The sequence below is a fragment of the Xyrauchen texanus genome, chromosome 32, assembly GCF_025860055.1.
Source record: "Xyrauchen texanus isolate HMW12.3.18 chromosome 32, RBS_HiC_50CHRs, whole genome shotgun sequence".
Taxonomy (NCBI): domain Eukaryota; kingdom Metazoa; phylum Chordata; class Actinopteri; order Cypriniformes; family Catostomidae; genus Xyrauchen; species Xyrauchen texanus.
The window spans coordinates 4414302-4432324 of NC_068307.1; the positions used below are offsets into that span (position 1 = coordinate 4414302).

At 39.8% G+C, this 18023-nt stretch overlaps 1 pseudogene; it reads left to right on the forward strand.

Moving 5' to 3' along the window:
* LOC127625754 (rho guanine nucleotide exchange factor 10-like protein) overlaps positions 1-17767 on the forward strand; it is a 150398-nt pseudogene extending 132631 nt beyond the window's left edge.
* The last annotated feature ends 256 nt before the right edge of the window (positions 17768-18023 follow it).

The following is an 18023-nucleotide window of genomic DNA, read 5'->3' on the forward strand; positions in this document are numbered from 1 at the left end:
GACATTAACATGCAGCAACATAGACATGTATCACTTGAAGCATGCTGATCAGAAATAAAACATCATGTTTTACATATAGTAAGTAATGTATGCAGTCACAAAATCAAAGTGGTCACATGAGACACATTTGAGATGTGTTAATACAAGGTGTAAACAAGGCCTTGTGTTCAGATCAACAAAGAAAGGAAAGTCCCACGCTTTGTTAAATAAGAGGTTGTTTAAGTGTGTAACTATTGCAAGTGCTGCTTTTCCTTGTCACCTAGTATTATACTGGACTAATGAAGGGTTAGGTGTGATGCTTGTGTGGTAGTTGGAGTTTTGCTGTGTTTTGTCTCTCAGGTAAAGTAGAACAGTGCTCTCCTGCTGTGATATAGTTATGAGGTATCTGAAGTAGAAGTGGTGGGGGCGACCTCTGTCTCAGCGTGAAACTCAACCTAAATGATTGGTCTGTATGGACGGATAACACCTGGTATATACCTTGCAATGTGCTTGTGAAATATAAAAATATATGCTATGTCAAAATTCCAGTGGAATTGGAATTCCATAGCTGTTTTGCATTGTCAGTGCTTTCTTGTTCGGTACACTTCGAGATCTTATTAGCCGGATTGCTATGTGCTAGCTAACGGCTACCTAGCTTCATTACTGGTTCAAATGACAGCAGGGCTTTGTAGCTGCTAGCCAGTTAATACTTCCAAACCGGCTGATTTAATGACTGTGATTCAGTTAGTAATTCGTGTGTATAAATTTGCAGATCTGCTTGAATTTAAAGCAACATGCACCAGATCCGATCCTCTATGTAGAACATAGGCTTAATATGAAAATGATATCATATCGAGTTTTATCGAGATTAGCATTTTAACACCCAAACCTACAAAAAAGTTGCATTTGAACCATGTACTGATTATGTAGAGCAACTATAAAACAGTATGTATTATTAAAAGCACTGTACAAGTACATTTAATTGATACTGATGTCCACACTGCTTTCCAAATCACTTTTTCGCCTTAAAGGAAGAGATGCATATTCCGCAAAGGCACTCAAAAGAAAGTGAATTGCTGGCAGGAAAGAGGAAAATCATAATACAATTAATTTCAAACATGATAAAACATCTCATTACTGTATGTCTCATCTAATAATGATGGTCTTTCACTGTAGAATTGATCAATTTAGCCTCACAGCATGAAAACGGTTGAAAAAATCTTCACTACTCACAGAGAGTTCAGGAAAAACACAATAATTTTTTTATACACAGTAATAATAGCATGAACAAACTCTCAACATTTCTAATGAACTTTCAGTACATGTGCACACACTTATTAGCAAAATAATGCTATCGTCTATGTGTAATTAATTGCACTTCATTTCTGGACGTCTATCGTAGCCGTTTCCTAATGGTGCATAATATAAGTAATCCCCGCAGTTGACTTCTTGCCAATAGAGTGAAAAGAAAACGCAATCAAATTATTCCAAGCGTTTTATCCAAACAGATGTTCCTAAGTCAATCCTTTTGTAGGCATCTGATGGAATAAGCAGCATCTGGGACAGGAGCGCTGTGCTTTGTGATTGGTTTCTGATCATAACATTGCTGTTTAGACAAACCTTTAGTTAGGGTTTGATTATTAGGATTACTATTAAATGCACACATTGTCCAGGGAATTTTTGAGAAATTTTACAACATTAAAAAGCAAGAATCTAACTGCATTACACGCAAGCAAGCAGTTACCAGCTACACACAAAATGCCATCCAATCGTACTTCCGCTAGCCAACCGGAAATTCCGCCCACCTAGTAAAATACAGAGGACTCGCTGAGAATATTGTGGATACATCTACTTATTCATGTGATTATCTAATCAGCCAATCGTGCGGCAGTAGTGTAATGTATGAAATCATGCAGATAGGGGTCAGGAGCTTTCAGTTAATGGTTTACATCAACCATCAGAATGGGGTAAAAATTTGTATCTCATTGATTTAGACCGTGGCATGATGGTTGGTACCAGATGGGCTGGTTTGAGTAATTCTGTAACTCTTCTCTGTAACTGTTAACCCCTCTGTATAGTAGTGAATAAAATGGGATCTCAGAATGCACAACATGTCGAAACTTGAGTCTGATGGGCTACAACAGCAGAAGAGCAAGTTGGGTTCCACTTCTATCAGCCAAGATCAGAAAACTGTGGCTGCAATGGGCCTACGATTTGTGTACCTCAGCAGAAATCCAAATTTGTCAGAACAGGCGATGCTTTTCCAATCGTCTACTGTCCAATTTTGGTGAGCCAGTGCCCACTGCAGCCTCAATTTCCTGTTCTAAGCTGACTGTAGTGGAACCCAACATGGTCGTCTTCTGTTGTAGCCCATCCGCCTCAAGATACAATGTGTTGTGCATTCTGAAAAGCTATTTTGCATATTCTCACTACAATTGTACAGAGTGGTTATCTGAGTTACCGTAGCCTTTCTGTCAGCTCGAACCAGTCTGGCCATTCTCATTGATCTCTCTCATCAGCAAAGCATATTCATCCACAGAACTGCCACTCACTGGTTGTTTTTTGTTTTTTCACAGCATTATCTATGCACACTAGAGACTGTTGCGTGTGAAGTTACTCAGTTACAGAAATACTCAAACCAGCCCGTCTGGCACCAACAATCATACCATGGTCTAAATCACTCAGATCAATATCTCAGTTTTTCCCATGCTCTTGGTTGATGTGAACATTAATTGAAGCTCCTAACCCATATTTGCATGCTTTTATACATAACACTGCTGCCACATGATTGGTTGATTAAATAATCGCATGAATAAGTAGATGTAGAGGTGTACCTAATAAAGTGGCCGTTTAGTGTACAGTATATCGTCATGTTTCTGCCTTAAAGAATCCTGTAAATCTTATTCTAGGATCACTTTTACACATAAATTCCAACTAATTTTGCATTGTAGATGTCAGATAAGTCCAAGAAGTCATAATGTATTGGGCTAAAACTTTAGTTTAGACAAGTAGGCGGCCCTTCGCAGTTGCCTGAGACACATCTGGACAAATTTACATCAGCATTTACAGTACAAAATGTGATAGCAAATGTTTCTGACCCTTTCTAATTGTGGTTTGAGTGATCCGATCACAAAATGTGGTTGATGCACGTAACTATAGCTCTATTTCCTGTTCACAAGCACACTGACCCCTGGATGACACACATTTCAAATGGAAATAATTGGTTCTTGGTCCATTTTTTAGTCTTGTCTCTGAAGTTTCAAAATAAAGCAAAATCAAAGAGTGAGAGAGAGTGTGAGCAAAGACACCCGCTCCCGACAAGTCAATTAAAAGAAAAAACACATCAAAGGCAGTTTCAGTCATCTCCCTTGCTCTCAAACAAAAGAAGTTCCCTTTGGCAAGGGCATGCAAACAGGTGCTAATCCTTGTCCGCTAGTGTGCGACGGAGAGAGAAGCATCTCTTGCACCCTCCTCACCTCCTTCGACTTATCTGCCTCAACCCTAGACTCGAGAACTCGCTGTGCGTACAAGATCTCAGGGCTCCTCGGTAACACCGCACACCTCAGGGGGCTGCTTGCAAACCCTCGATAAGGAGCGCTGCTCCCTCATGCCTCATTAGAGGATCAGACATGAAATGGTGCCTGTTTCCCTGTGGACTTTTAAAAGGTGTTTGGGAGGAGGGGGGTGTATTGTTTTCTGAGAGTGGAGCGGGGCTCTGCGGTGAATCACTCTGATATCATAGTAACAGAATCCTGAGTCATTTAAACCTTCATGATGTGTGGCCCTCATAGCCACTGGTAGGATCAGCAAAAACTTCAGACACAATAGTTCTTCGCTGTGCGGAAAAAGATAACATGAGAAAGGTGTCTAATTTGCGTTGGATTTTGCCTCAAGTGTTGGTTTGTTTTTTAGAAGTAAATAATATCCTTGAACTGTTCTTTTATCAAATCGAAATTAATCAGTAGTCATAAACAGAGATAAGCACATTTAAAATGAAAGGGAAAAAAAGTAAATATTGAATTGAAGCAGGTGAAGAATGGAAGATTATAGAAGGCTTATTCCCACAGTTCGGTACCTTTTAAATCCCTACTTAAAAAAAATACAAATAAAAACAAATCCTTGTCCGTCTCTTTCTTCTGTGCTAGCATCTTGACCACTCTATTCACTGTGAGAACTTGGCAGTCCTATCCTGCAGATGTTGTTAAACTTTGTATGACAAATTGCTTGCTGTGTTTCTCATTTGTAAGTCGCTTTGGATAAAATCATCATCATCTGATGAAGTTTTTAGTATTAAATTCTCTCACTAACATGTATTCAGTTGTGGTAAGTGTGTCATTTTAACACGGATAGCGAAGGTTTTTTGTGTGCCCTTGATTTATTGTCACGGCTGTTATGTCGTGATTCTGTGACCTTTAATTGAAAATATATGTTGTGAAGTGACTCTTGAGTTCTTTGAAGTGCACTGCTCTTTTGTGGTGTTATACTGCATGTGGTAAAGCATAACATGTCCAATATGATATGGGGAGACATTTACATTTATGCATTTGGCAGACGCTTTTATCCAAAGCGACTTACAGTGCACTGGAGCAACCTGGAGTTATGTGCCTTGCTCAAGGACACAATGGTGGTGGCTGTGGGAATCGACTATCTACCTTTTGATTACCAGTTATGTGCTTTAGCCTACTACGCCACCACCACTCCATAGACATAGGGAAAATAATTTTAAAATGTTAATATCTTAATGTTAACAGAAATAAAAGTATAAATATATGTTTACTATATATTAATCACAGATGATGTAGTGACTAATTTGACGCACTTTGTTTTTTTCCACCCTGACACTTCCTGTTTAACAGAATTAACATCTAAAGTCATTTAGCTTGACCGGCACAACTCATAAAATAAATTTAATGATAAAACATGAAGATTCTTATAAAAGTATGATTTTTAATTTTTTTTTTCAAAAGTTTTAAAGCCAAAATTTCACTGAATTGAAGGAATGACCCAGAAAAGCCTCATGAAAGATTTGAAAACCACTTATAGCATTTTGAAATAAATTCAGAGTTGCAAGAAGCCAAATAAGGGACATTTAAACTATATAATAATGTTACTCCAATAAAAAAACTAAAGTTTCAGTAAATGGTCTGCACTTATATAGCTCCATTTTAACCTTTGCGGTATTCAAAGTGCTTTACACTGTGTCTCATTCACCCATTCACACACATATTCACACACCAATGACGGCAGCGCTGCCATTCAAGGCACTAGGCAGGTCTATGTACTTAAGCATTTGATACAATGTACTTATTATATACAGTGAGGAAAATAATTATTTGAACACCCTGCTATTTTGCAAGTTCTCCCACTTAGAAATCATGGAGGGGTCTGAAATTGTCATCGTAGGTGCATGTCCACTGTGAGAGACATAATCTAAAAAAAGAAATCCAGAAATCACTATGTATGTAGGTTATCCTGGCTGTGTGCTTCGGGTCATTGTCATGTTGGAAGACCCAGCCTCGACCCATCTTCAATGCTCTAACTGAGGGAAGGAGGTTGTTCCCCAAAATCTCGCAATAATAATAATAATAATACATTTTATTTATTTGGCGCCTTTCTGGACACTCAAGGTCGCCTTACAACAACAAAAAGGGTACATTAAAACAAACTAAAACTAATTATGTTAAAAACTAGCATAAAAACATGTTAAAATACATCAGTTAAAAACAATACAGGAGGATAATACAATAGTAGTCACAATGAGTAGGCTTGTCTAAACAGATGAGTTTTGAGTCTGGATTGGAAGTGTTTGAGAGAATCAGAGTTGCGGAGGTCAGGGGGGAGAGTATTCCAGAGCTGGGGAGCAGAGCTGCTGAAGGCCCTACTCCCCATAGTGATAAGGCGGGCGGGCGTGACAGTGAGATGGAGAGAAGAGGAGGAACGGAGAGAACGGACTGGTGTGGCAATATGAATGAGGTCAGCCAGATATGAAGGGGCGAGGTTATGGATGGCTTTGAAAGTGAGGAGCAGGATTTTGTAATGGATACGATATGAGATGGGTAGCCAGTGGAGCTGTTGAAGAACTGGGGTGATGTGCTTTATGGAGGGTGTGTTAGTGATGATACGTGCAGCAGCATTCTGAACAAGTTGGAGTTTATGGAGGGTTTTTTGAGGGAGACCAAACAAAAGAGAATTACAGTAATCGATTCGGGAAGTGACAAGGCTGTGAACAAGAACGGCAGTGGAGAGAGGAGTGAGAGCAGGGCGAAGACGGTGGATGTTTCTGAGGTAGAAATAGGCTGAACGAGTAATGTTATTAATGTGTGCATTGAAGCTGAGGGTGCTGTCTAGGATGACACCCAGACTCTTTACCTGAGGTAAGGGGGAAATGGAGGAGCCATCGATGAAAATTGTGAAATTGTTTATTTTACCTAAGGTGGATTTGGTACCAGTGAGTAGAAGTTCAGTTTTATTGCTATTAAGTTTTAGAAAGTTTGATGTGAACCAGGACTTTATTTCATGAAGGCAGTTGGTTAGGGAGGAGGGAGGAAGTATACTGTTGGGTTTACTGGAGATGTAGAGCTGGGTGTCATCCGCGTAGCAGTGAAAATGAATGTTGTGTTTCCTAAAGATGTGACCAAGGGGGAGAAGATAGATCAGAAAAAGCATAGGGCCAAGAACAGAACCCTGCGGAACACCAGAGGTGACAGGGAAGGGATGAGAGCTGAAGGACTTTAGCTGAATAAACTGGGAGCGGTCAGAGAGGTAAGAACGGAACCAGGTGAGGGGAGTACCAGTGATGCCAATGGAGGAAAGTCTGTCTAGAAGGATTGAGTGTGAAATGGTGTCAAAGGCTGCACTGAGATCAAGCAGAAGGAGGATGGTTAGTGAACCAGAGTCAGCAGAAAGGTTCACTAAGGTAATTTTAAGAAGGGCCGTTTCGGTACTATGGAGAGAACGAAAGCCAGATTGAAAAATTTCATAAAGATTATTGGAGGAAAGGTGAATATGGAGCTGATCAGCAACAGTTTTTTCAAGAAGTTTGGAGATGTATGGAAGGTTCGAGATGGGGCGGAAATTATTGAGGTCAGTTGGATCAGAGCCGGGTTTCTTGAGTATGGGAATGACAGCAGCAGTTTTCAGAGAGGGGGGTACAGTACCAGAAGTGAGGGAGGCATGAATAATATTAGTGATGAGAGGGGAAAGAGCAGGAATGGAAGCTTTAACAAGAGAAGAGGGGATAGGATCTAGTTGGCAGGACGGGGTTTTTGATTTTTGAATGAGAGTAGAAATCTGCTGTACAGAGGGAATAGTAAATGTTGATAATGGATGGGCTGGATGAAATGATGGTGGAATGAGTGGGTTTAGGACTGACGGACGAAGTTGCTGGTGAATGTGTTGAATTTTTGTGGTGAAAAAAGATGCCAGTTTATTGCAAAAGTCAGAAGAATAGAGATGGTATGGAAGAGAATCAGGTGGTTTTGTGATGTTGGAAATGAGGGAGAAAAGAGCCTTTGAATTACCTTCATTGGAGCTGATTAACCGAGAGTAGTAGGATGTTTTGGCTTTAGAGATGGAGTCTTTGTATTTGAGAATGTGAGTTGTGTACATGTCTTTGTGTATGGTGAGTCCAGTTTTCCTGTAGAGTCTTTCCAGCCGGCGGCCTATTGCTTTGTCTTTTCTGAGGGTAGGAGTGAACCAGGGTGATGTGTGAGCAATACATGGCCCCGGTCATCCTCTCCTTAATACAGTGCAGTCGCCATGTCCCATGTGCAGAAAAACACCCCCAAAGCATGATGCTACCACCCCCATGCTTCACAGTAGGGATGGTGTTCTTGGGATGGTACTCATCATTCTTCTTCCTCCAAACACGGTTAGTGGAATTATGAACAAAAAGTTCTATTTTGGTCTCATCTGACCACATGACTTTCTCCCATGACTCCTCTGGATCATCCAAATGGTCATTGTCAAACTTAAGACGGGCCTTGACATGTGCTGGTTTAAGCAGGGGAACCTTCCGTGCCATGCATGATTTCAAACCATGACGTCTTAGTGTATAACCAACAGTAACGTGGAAACGGTGGTCCCAGCTCTTTTCAGGTCATTGACCAGCTCCTCCCGTGTAGTTCTGGGCTGATTTCTCACCTTTCTTAGGATCATTGAGACCCCACGAGGTGAGATCTTGCATGGAGCCCCAGTCCGAGGGAGATTGACAGTCATGTTTAGCTTCTTCCATTTTCTAATGATTGCTCCAACAGTGGACCTTTTTTCACCAAGCTGCTTGGCAATTTCTCCGTAGCCCTTTCCAGCCTTGTGGAGGTGTACAATTTTGTCTCTAGTGTCTTTGGACAGCTCTTTGGTCTTGGCCATGTTAGTAGTTGGATTCTTACTGATTGTATGGGGTGGACAGGTGTCTTTATGCAGCTAACGACCTCAAACAGGTGCATCTAATTTAGGATAATAAATGGAGTGGAGGTGGACATTTTAAAGGCAGACTAACAGGTCTTTGAGGGTCAGAATTCTAGCTGATAGACAGGTGTTCAAATACTTATTTGCAGATGTATCATACAAATAAATAATAAAAAAATCATACATTGTGATTTCTGGACTTGCACCTACGATGACAATTTCAGACCCCTCCATGATTTCCAAGTGGGAGAACTTGCAAAATAGCAGGGTGTTCAAATACTTATTTTCCCTCACTGTACATATGTGTTGTGGCATTGTGCTTGCATTTATAGTAGATGCATTTAATTGCATCTGATCTTATACTGTTAACCTTACCCCTAACCCAAAACCTACTCGTACCTCAACCTCAGTAGCAGCAAATGTGAATCTTGTGAGAATTTTTAAAACAACATACAGCTAAAACAGTAAGTACATTGTATTGTATATATTTTAATGTTAGTACATATTAGTTAAAGACACCTAATATAAATAGGGAGCCAGATACGATTTAAATCAATTCAAAACTTTGCTAAAGAGGTCAGTCGAACATAAAATTCTACCCTTTTACTGTCATTTTTTGTAGTCTGGTTTAATTTGAGATTTGAGACTTTAACAACTTTAAAGGTAAATGGTGTAATTTCTGTGCCACCTAGCAGCACTGTACGAAATTATAAAAATAGGTTTCCGAAACACTCCCCTCATCTTCCATCTGTCTGATGAAACAGCCTGATCTCACATAAAAATCGAATTATTTTTGAGCCATTCCCGTGTGATCATGTTATTGTAACATGTTACAATAAGGTACTAATTGTTAACATTAGTCAACAACATTAGTTAACATGGACTAACAATGAACAATATTTTTAGAGCATTTATTAATCTTGGTAAATGTTAATTTTAACATATGCAACTTTTGATTTAAACAATTATATATTATATGTTAACATTTATTTCACTCTTTGTTTAGATTGTCATAGTTTTAAACATGTCATAATTTGTCATTTTATAGTTTGTGACAAGGCTAAAATGGTCATATCTATACATAATGTATAAGGCATTTGAAATGTACCAAAAATAAATGAAGCACTGGTAAAAGTAAAATTTTTCATTTGAAATAAAATCTTCATAACAAAAAGAAAAAAAGTTGAAACATGTTTTAATAAAAAGCAACCTATAGGATATGAAAGGGTCTGAAGAAACTTGCAGACTTAAGTGAGATTTAAGATGACATTTATTTGATGAATATAAAACAGAAAGGTTATGTCTCTCTTTGGCGTAGGCCCCGTCTGGCGGTCCGAAGAAGTTGTACTCGGAACTTTCAGATCCTGCCGGAGATAGGATGCAGGGGCGAGGAGCCTACCCTCATGCAGGACGGGACTCAACTGGTGGTGGTGGGGTGGTGGAGGTTGCCGTGTTAGCACACTGAAACAGCAATGTGATATATTCTGAGCAGACTTCTAAAGCAATGGCTTACATGTGATTGGCTGGGAATTACCCAGTTAATGGTGCGATGATGTACAGCTGCTAATCTTCCCGCTAGAACTACGCTGCGCTTACATATCTCAAAACTATAAGATAAAAAGTGAATGTCCTCTTTCACCCCTGTTGTTTGCATGCAATCTATTTTGAGTTTTGTATCAATGGCAATAAACAAAAAGCTAATTAGTTTGAACCTTCTCTACAATAGAAAGATATGTATTTAGTTATTCAGGCATGCTATGATCTATTGAGAAGTAAGAGATACAAATAACCTTACATTTCCAACAACGTAGTTGGGTTATCATTACATGGAATTCTTGCAGCAATGTGGACTTCACAACATGGCTTCCAATAAGGTGAAAATGACCTCTACCAGGTCTGAGCATGGTCTCCTGGCTTCCAGCTATAATATAAAACAGAGGCACTGATGCGTGAAGACAGGTCCATGAAAACAAGTCCTCAGTCTCTATAAAAAACAACTAATTTACAGTAATGTTCATACTTCAAACTCAAGATTTTTATGCTCGCACACTGTCTTGAGTGGCTGAAAGCTCACTGTTGCGAGAATATTTTTCAAGTCCGTGTGTAAGAGTCTTTGAAGATAGATTTAGAAGAAAGGTAAAAATAGAAGCAATATGTTTTTGCGATGGACCCTTTGTCATTTTAGTTCAATATTCTGTTTGTGAGGTAGTAGGGAGAGAAAGCGAATTTAGTTATGAAGCCTGATAAAATGAAATTTAATTGCAACATTTTTGCAAACCAAAATGATGTGCTTTATTACACATTTGGCTGCAGTTTCCCTGTGAAATGTCCAGTTTATTGTAACTGTAAACACACACAGTTTTAACAAGGCACGGTGGCCCCTCAGGACATTAGAGCAGAGGGGGAAAAATATTACCTTACCATTTATCAGCGCAGATGGATCAGCATTTATTTGCTTGGCGCAGAAAAATTTGGAATAATGTTAAACAATGCAAGTCAACTCTTTGAAGCCTGAACTTTTTCAGAACGTTGAATCTTTGTGACACCTGCACTAAAAAACAATCTAGACACAATGCTGGTGCCTTGACATGCATTTTTGAGACTAAGTTCTTTTTAACTTGGCACAGTGTCTAAAAATGTTCCGGTCCTGCACAAGATGCTGAAGAAACAGTGAGATGCAATGCAACAGTCAAATGGATTCATCCAGCATGTGTTTTCTTAGGTAAACAATGATGAGATGATGAACAGAGCAGATGCACTCAAAAACATGTTCAATGTGAAACATGGAGGGTATGTTAAGGGACCGTCTGAAAAGTCCACACATAAAACTAAAACTATGGATTTTTTTATTTATTTATTTTTTTAAACAAAATGTTAAATATTAATGTTCAGTAAAATATACAAAATTACACAGATCCAACAATGTATGAATACTATCACTGAGTCATAAAGACAAGAAGTACAGGTGAAGCAAATAAATAAATAATTAAAATAAAGTAAATAAAAAAATATAAAAAATACATATAAACCAACATAGATGTATACATAAATAAGATAAATGTATAGGACATTGTATTTTGACTTTGCTATACTGCCCTGATAAACATATGTCCACATACTTTCTATGGGAACTCATACCGAAACACATCTGTGAGTCATTTAGCTTCATATTAATATGCATTTTGTTAATTCATTCATTAACATTAGTTAATACATTCCAATATATTTGCAATGCATTATCACATTGAGAATCAATGGGTTTATCCAAAAGCTGAACAATGTTGCTTTCAGAGACTTTATGTGGAGTTAGGATGGAAATAAGGTGCATTTCAAAACTGTTCTGAGACCAGTGCAGACAGACGGCACACTGGATGTTAAGTAATTCACTAAATAGGGAGCGAGGGAGCATCCTATAGCTCTCTATGCAGCTAAGCGCATTTAATCTTAAAATCCGACCAAATGTTCAGTTTTAGGCTGCAGATGATGTTTGGACCATTTAACAATGATAATCAGAACATAGATTCAGAATTTCATAATGCAACATTTTATTTTAACGTGGCTGGCAGTGATTGGATTATGCTGGACATTATTTTGAATAAGAATGATTTATTCAGCTTTACAATTGTAATGTCTGTAACGTTTCAAAACAATGAATAATCAACACTCCTGGAAACAAAATAAACAATTTGATCAAACAAATCTGACTTTCTATAGCTTAGTGTTGAAATTTCATAAAGTATCGCTGTCCACATATGTGGACATACATTTTTAGGAAAACTATTTGCTCTAGAAAAATGATTTTTTATTATTAATAATATAATTATTATTTTGCTTGTTTATTAGGTGCTACTAGTTACAAATCAAAAAGGGAAATGGAAAATGCACACAGAAGTCACTTGGGGGTCTCAGGAATTTAAAATACATTGTTTTTAAAATTATGCATTAGAGAATGTTTAATGATATAATAATACTCTCAGACTACTTGGCTCTCTCTCTTTCTCTCTCTCTCTCTCTCTCTCTCTCTCTCTCTCTCTCTCTCTCTCTCTCTCTATATATATATATATATATATATATATGTATCTGATCTGAGTTGTTTTCCCAATTACTGGGATCTCTTTGCCTAAATCAATTCATATATTCATGTGTTTGTATATATAGTCTCAAACATAAATCCATTCTGTTTTAGAGATTTGAGGTCCATCAGGACCCAATGATGAGCGTGGCCCACATGGTGCGAGCAGGAGGGGGCGTATGGATGGCATTCTCAGAAGGTTCCTCTATACGCCTGTTCCATACGGAAACCCTGGAGCACCTGCAGGAGATCAACATTTCCACACCATCATCCTTTTACATCCCCAGTGAATAGCTTTTTCCCCCCTTTTGAAAGGGGCCATTTAAATACACAAATCATATGGCTTTCACAAACACTTAATCAATGCTTGTTTACGTCTTTTCTTTGAACTTCATTTATCGGCAGCTTTTACGATAAAAAAAGGTAATGATGGATACGTTTTTGTTGGAATGGTTCCTGTAGGCTAGATCTCCAGGGACAGACCTTTAATAAGTAGCCAATTTAAGACCCTGCAGAGCAGTAATGAAGCTGCAGTGTTAGTGGCAGGAAAAGAGATATTAGAGAGAAGGCACAATGGTCTAGACAAAGCTTTCCTATGAATGAATGAATAAATGCTAAAAAGGCCACAAAAATCCCAAACCATAAAAAATCTTCAAATTCTTTAATTCAGTACACCATCCCCCTTTCCTGGTATCAGAAATATTTATCAGCAAAATCCACCATCTTTTCTTCCTCTGTGTGGTAGGAGCTTGTGTAAATATTCATTATACAGTATAAACAAGGACACGGTGTAGTTTGTAAATAGTTTTAATATTTGCACAGTGAATTGACGCTTCAGTCCAATTCCATGTCACGAATCAAGATATATGAATAAAAATCTGGGTGGCATCACTCCACTAGCTTGCAGGATTCTCCAGAGCAGAGCAGCTTCTTTCAGACTGCCTAATAATGTTTGATTTCACTTGAATGTGATGTCCACTTTTTAGCTGAAAGAAAACACACAATTCTGCAGTTGTCGCAGACAATTGCAATCAACTGGAATAGAAAGTAGAAGACGATAAAGAAAAGTAGAGCGGTAAGTAAATGTCAGCTAGTCTACAGTTGCATCTCATTAGCGTGCTCTGAAAACAAAGAGAAAAGATACATCTCAGAATTATGACAATGTGTGAGAACATCAAACCTGTGGATGAAAGTTACGGCTGTATTTTAGAAGACACTTAAAGGAAAAAAAGGCCAATTTCATGGCTGAGAAGCTTGTGAAAGTCCTGTGACCCTGAGGCTATTGTTGAACTTAGGCAGCTAGCTGCATTTAAATACGCTGATCAACCACAACATTAAAACCACCTGCCTAATATTGTGTAGGTCCCCCTCGTGCTGGCAAAACAGTGCCAACTCACATCTCAGAATAGCATTCTTAAATGCTATTCTTCTCACCACAATTGTACAGAGTGGTTATCTGAGTTACTGTAGACTTTGTCAGTTCGAACCAGTCTGGCCATTCTCTGTTTAGACTGAATAGGTGTACACACACACCAAAAAAAAAGCAGTATACCATGCAGTTCTGCAGTCTCGCCCAGGTTCTCCATTGGGGAGAAACTGAATTCAAGGACTGTTATCAGTTTGGACTCAACGAGCCAGTGAAGTCATGTCTGCCAGGATGCAGATGTGATCTTTGATTAGTTGAATTCATTGACTGCATTGAGGCTCACATTCTCCCCTTACACTACCAGTGCCCACGTCTGCCAATTCCCGAAGACTCATCTGTTTCAGAGCCAGCGCCTGAAGTCTCATCCGTCCCAGAGCCTGAACCTGAAGCCTCGTACGTTCCAGAGCCAGTGCCTGAAGCGTTGCCCATCCCAGTGCCAGCATCCTTGGCCACTGAGCCATACCCACAGCAGTGTCCCCGGCTGTCCGGAAGAGGTGGAGGAGGAAAAGGGTTCCTGCTCCCCTGTCACTGCCCGTACTCACAACCACGGAAGTCGCTCCCCTGTCACTGCCAGTGCTCACAACTACGGAGGTCACTCTCCTGACACAGCCTGTGCCCACGCCACGGAGGCCGTTCCCCTGTCACTGCCTTTCTCACGTCCATGGAGGTCGTTCCCCTGTCACTGTCGTGATCATGATCATCAACGAGCCTGTCCAGTTACCCGAGGCTGTCGACGAGCCAGTCCAGTTATCCGATGCTGTCGAGGAGCCTGTTCTGTTCCCCAAGGCTGTCTACAAGCCTGTCCAGTTCCCCGGGGCTGTCTACGAGCCTGTTCAATCCCTCAAGTTTATCCAGTTCCTTATGTCCTTTCAGTTCCTCGAGTATTTGACGGCTCAGCCCCTCAAGTCTTCCATGGCTCAGCTCCTCAAGTCTTCCATGGCTCTGCCCCTCGAGTTTTCCACTGCTCTGCTCCTCAAGTCCTCAGCTTACCTGGCCTCTGATCTCTCAGAGTCCCCTAGTGCTTTGACCTCAGAGTCCCCAAGTGCCTTGATCTCAGAGTCCCCAGCTGCTCTGAACTCTCTGAATCCCCAGCAGCTCTGAAATATGACATGGCTCTGCCATCTGAGCCTCCAGTTTCTCCATTCGCTCTGAGACCCTTCCTCCAGAGTCTCTGCCCACTCCTTCTGAGACTCCTCATCCTGCAGCTCTCTTCTCTAGCATCTCTGCTGGCTCTTCCTCCAGTAACCGCCCATTCCATCTGAGACTCAAATTCCTGATCCCCCTGCGACTCCACCCAGTCCACCTCTGTCTCCACCCCCTGAGACTCAAATTACTGATCCTCCAGTGGCTCTGCCCACGCAAGCTCCGGCTCCATCTGCTGAGCATCCATCCATGGTAGCACTTCCCTTGGAGTCCCTACCTGTCAGTTGTTAAACCTGTATGGATGTTTGGTTTGTTCTTCTGTTATGTTTTGAGTTATGTGTGTTTAGTTTAGATTTTTACGAATAAATCCTGCATTTATATCCTCCTCTTGCCTCATTCCTACAGATGTTACAATATATATATTCTCATTATTCTTGATGTTAATAAGAGTAATGATGTTAATAAGAGTTTATTAAAGTAATAATGATGTTAATAAGAGTTTATTAAAGTAATCTTATTACTTTAATAAATAAATTATTTCTCTAATATACTGTAATACAATTATTATTATTTTACATAAATGTGCAGTAATTAGGGAATACATCAAACACTGCTATGATATGGTAATTGCTTAATTGTCTTAAAATTGTCAGAATGCAAAACATCGTAATGGTCCTAAAAATAGATTTAGCTTTTTTTGTATATTTTATTATTTGTATTAATATTGTTATTTATTATATTGGAGTCAAATTTGACCTGGATATGTTTTTGACAGGTTTTGTGAGGTTCATCCTAGTAACAGGCTGACATCAGAAAGTTTTTAATTTGTACAGTAGTACCTGTGATATTATTTTTTTAAATAAATGACATAAATTTTTCTTTTAAAGGTCAAAAGAGCATGAGAGTTACCATCCTGCTTATCTGCCAGGGACCGTTGTGGGTGGGCACTGCCCAGGGTATTATCATCACCCTGCCTGTTCCCAAGCTGGAGGGCATCCCCAAAATTACAGGTACACAGATGGAGGTGCATCATCGTGATACATAACTGTCTTTAGCACTTTTGGACTACCTTTTTTCTGACCAATGGCAGATGAAGGGAGTGTTTAAAGGGGTCATGACATACTCTTTTTTTTTTTTTTTTTTTTTATAAATTGATTATCGTCCATGAGGTCCACTGATAATATTAGTAATTTTTGTTTTGTATTAAAACATAATTTAGTAATATATGATAATGTAAAGGGATTTAGATGGGCAAGCCTCGAGAACCGGCTTGACAATAGTAATAATATTTTATTGAAAAACTTAAACAAAAGCCACAAACACACACATGATGGACATGCCCATAAACGATCTCTCTCTCCTGCACCATCTTCCGCAAACGGCCTTTATCCCTCTCAGAGGCTTGATTAGCCTGATAAGGGACCGGGTGTGTAGAATCACACACCCGGTTGTTGGCCTCAGCACCACTTTACAACTAATGTACTGTAAATGCCCACTGTTATGATTGTCTAACATTGTTCACCTTCTTTTCACATGTTCATCATCTTTTACCCTGCGATGGACTGGCGACCTGTCCAGGGTGTCCCCCGCCTTTCGCCCAATGTTAGCTGGGATAGGCTCCAGCCCCCGCGACCCTGTACACAGGATAAGCGGTTGACGATGGATGGATGGATGGATTGCATCTTTTAAAAGCGGAGTGAGATACATGACAGTGGTCAAAGACATCTTTGTAGTGCATGCTCATATACAAAAATAATTCAAAATTGTCCAGTTGGACGCCCTTTGGTGTTCAGGAATAGTTAGGCCACACAAGACATGTCTGTCCTGCTCTCTCTCTGTTAACTGACTGAGCGCCATTGGGCGGGCCAAGGTGTGATGATGTAAAGCAGGCATTGATGTTGTTGCTGTAGAGGAATTAATGGGCCCATTAGTGACATAGGGAAGTCGCGGAGCCTGGTCTCAATAAATGCTTTTGTTGCATATGGGATTAAGTTTTGAGTTCTGAAATTTACAATTCGTTTTTATAGTAGACTGACCACTTATAAGTCAAAATATCAAGGAAAATTGTATTCCTTATGACATGACCCCTTTATAAATTGTTTGAAAACCCACTTACACACTTCACCTTAGTGCCACACAGTAGTCATTTCACCTCGGAACTGCTGCGATACGTGTCATGAACGTGTCAGTCTAGTCATGGTAATTGTTAATCAATGCAAATGTTATTTTACACGGCACAGGTAAGGGGATTACGTCATTTAATGCACACTGTGGACCTGTGGATTTCTTAGTTGCCCTGACCAGCACTTTGACTCCGGATCTCCTAAAGCGAGACTCTGTGGAGGAAGTGCATGATTCGGCCTGTGGCTTGGAGGAACATAGTGACTCTTCCTCTCAGGAATCTCTGCCGCAGCCCAGTATTTCCGCACATGTGGATGGCAAAGGGAAGGGGCGGGGCGTGTTGCTACAATACTGCCTCCGCTCAACCTCATGGTTGCCCGGGCAACCATTAACCACAAGAGGGGACGAAGCCTTGGACTGTTCTTTAGAATCTTTGGAACACAGCATGGAGGACAACTCTATTTACAAACTCAGTGATGAGTGGATGGGGCGAGAAGGGACAGGGTTACCTCAGTAGCAGTTCTCTCAGGGGGAAGGGCTTTCGACGACTGAGAGAGGACTCGATGGGGGCCACCACAGAAAGCACCCTTATGATCTGGCAGCTTCCACTTAAGGTTTGAGCTGGAATAATGTTAACTTAATGTTAACTAGGGCTGGGCAACATTTAACACAGCCATCAAAACGGATTCTAATTTGCTGTGCAGCACAACAAAATGTCCAGTACAATTCAGTTATAAATATTGACATCACAATTTTGGGTAAATTAGAGAAAGTTTTTCCACACAGTTTATAAAATGAAAGTTCATGTATTAAATATAATTCAACATATTTTTATGAATTAAATTCAAATTCAGGGTTCCCATACATCCTGGAAAA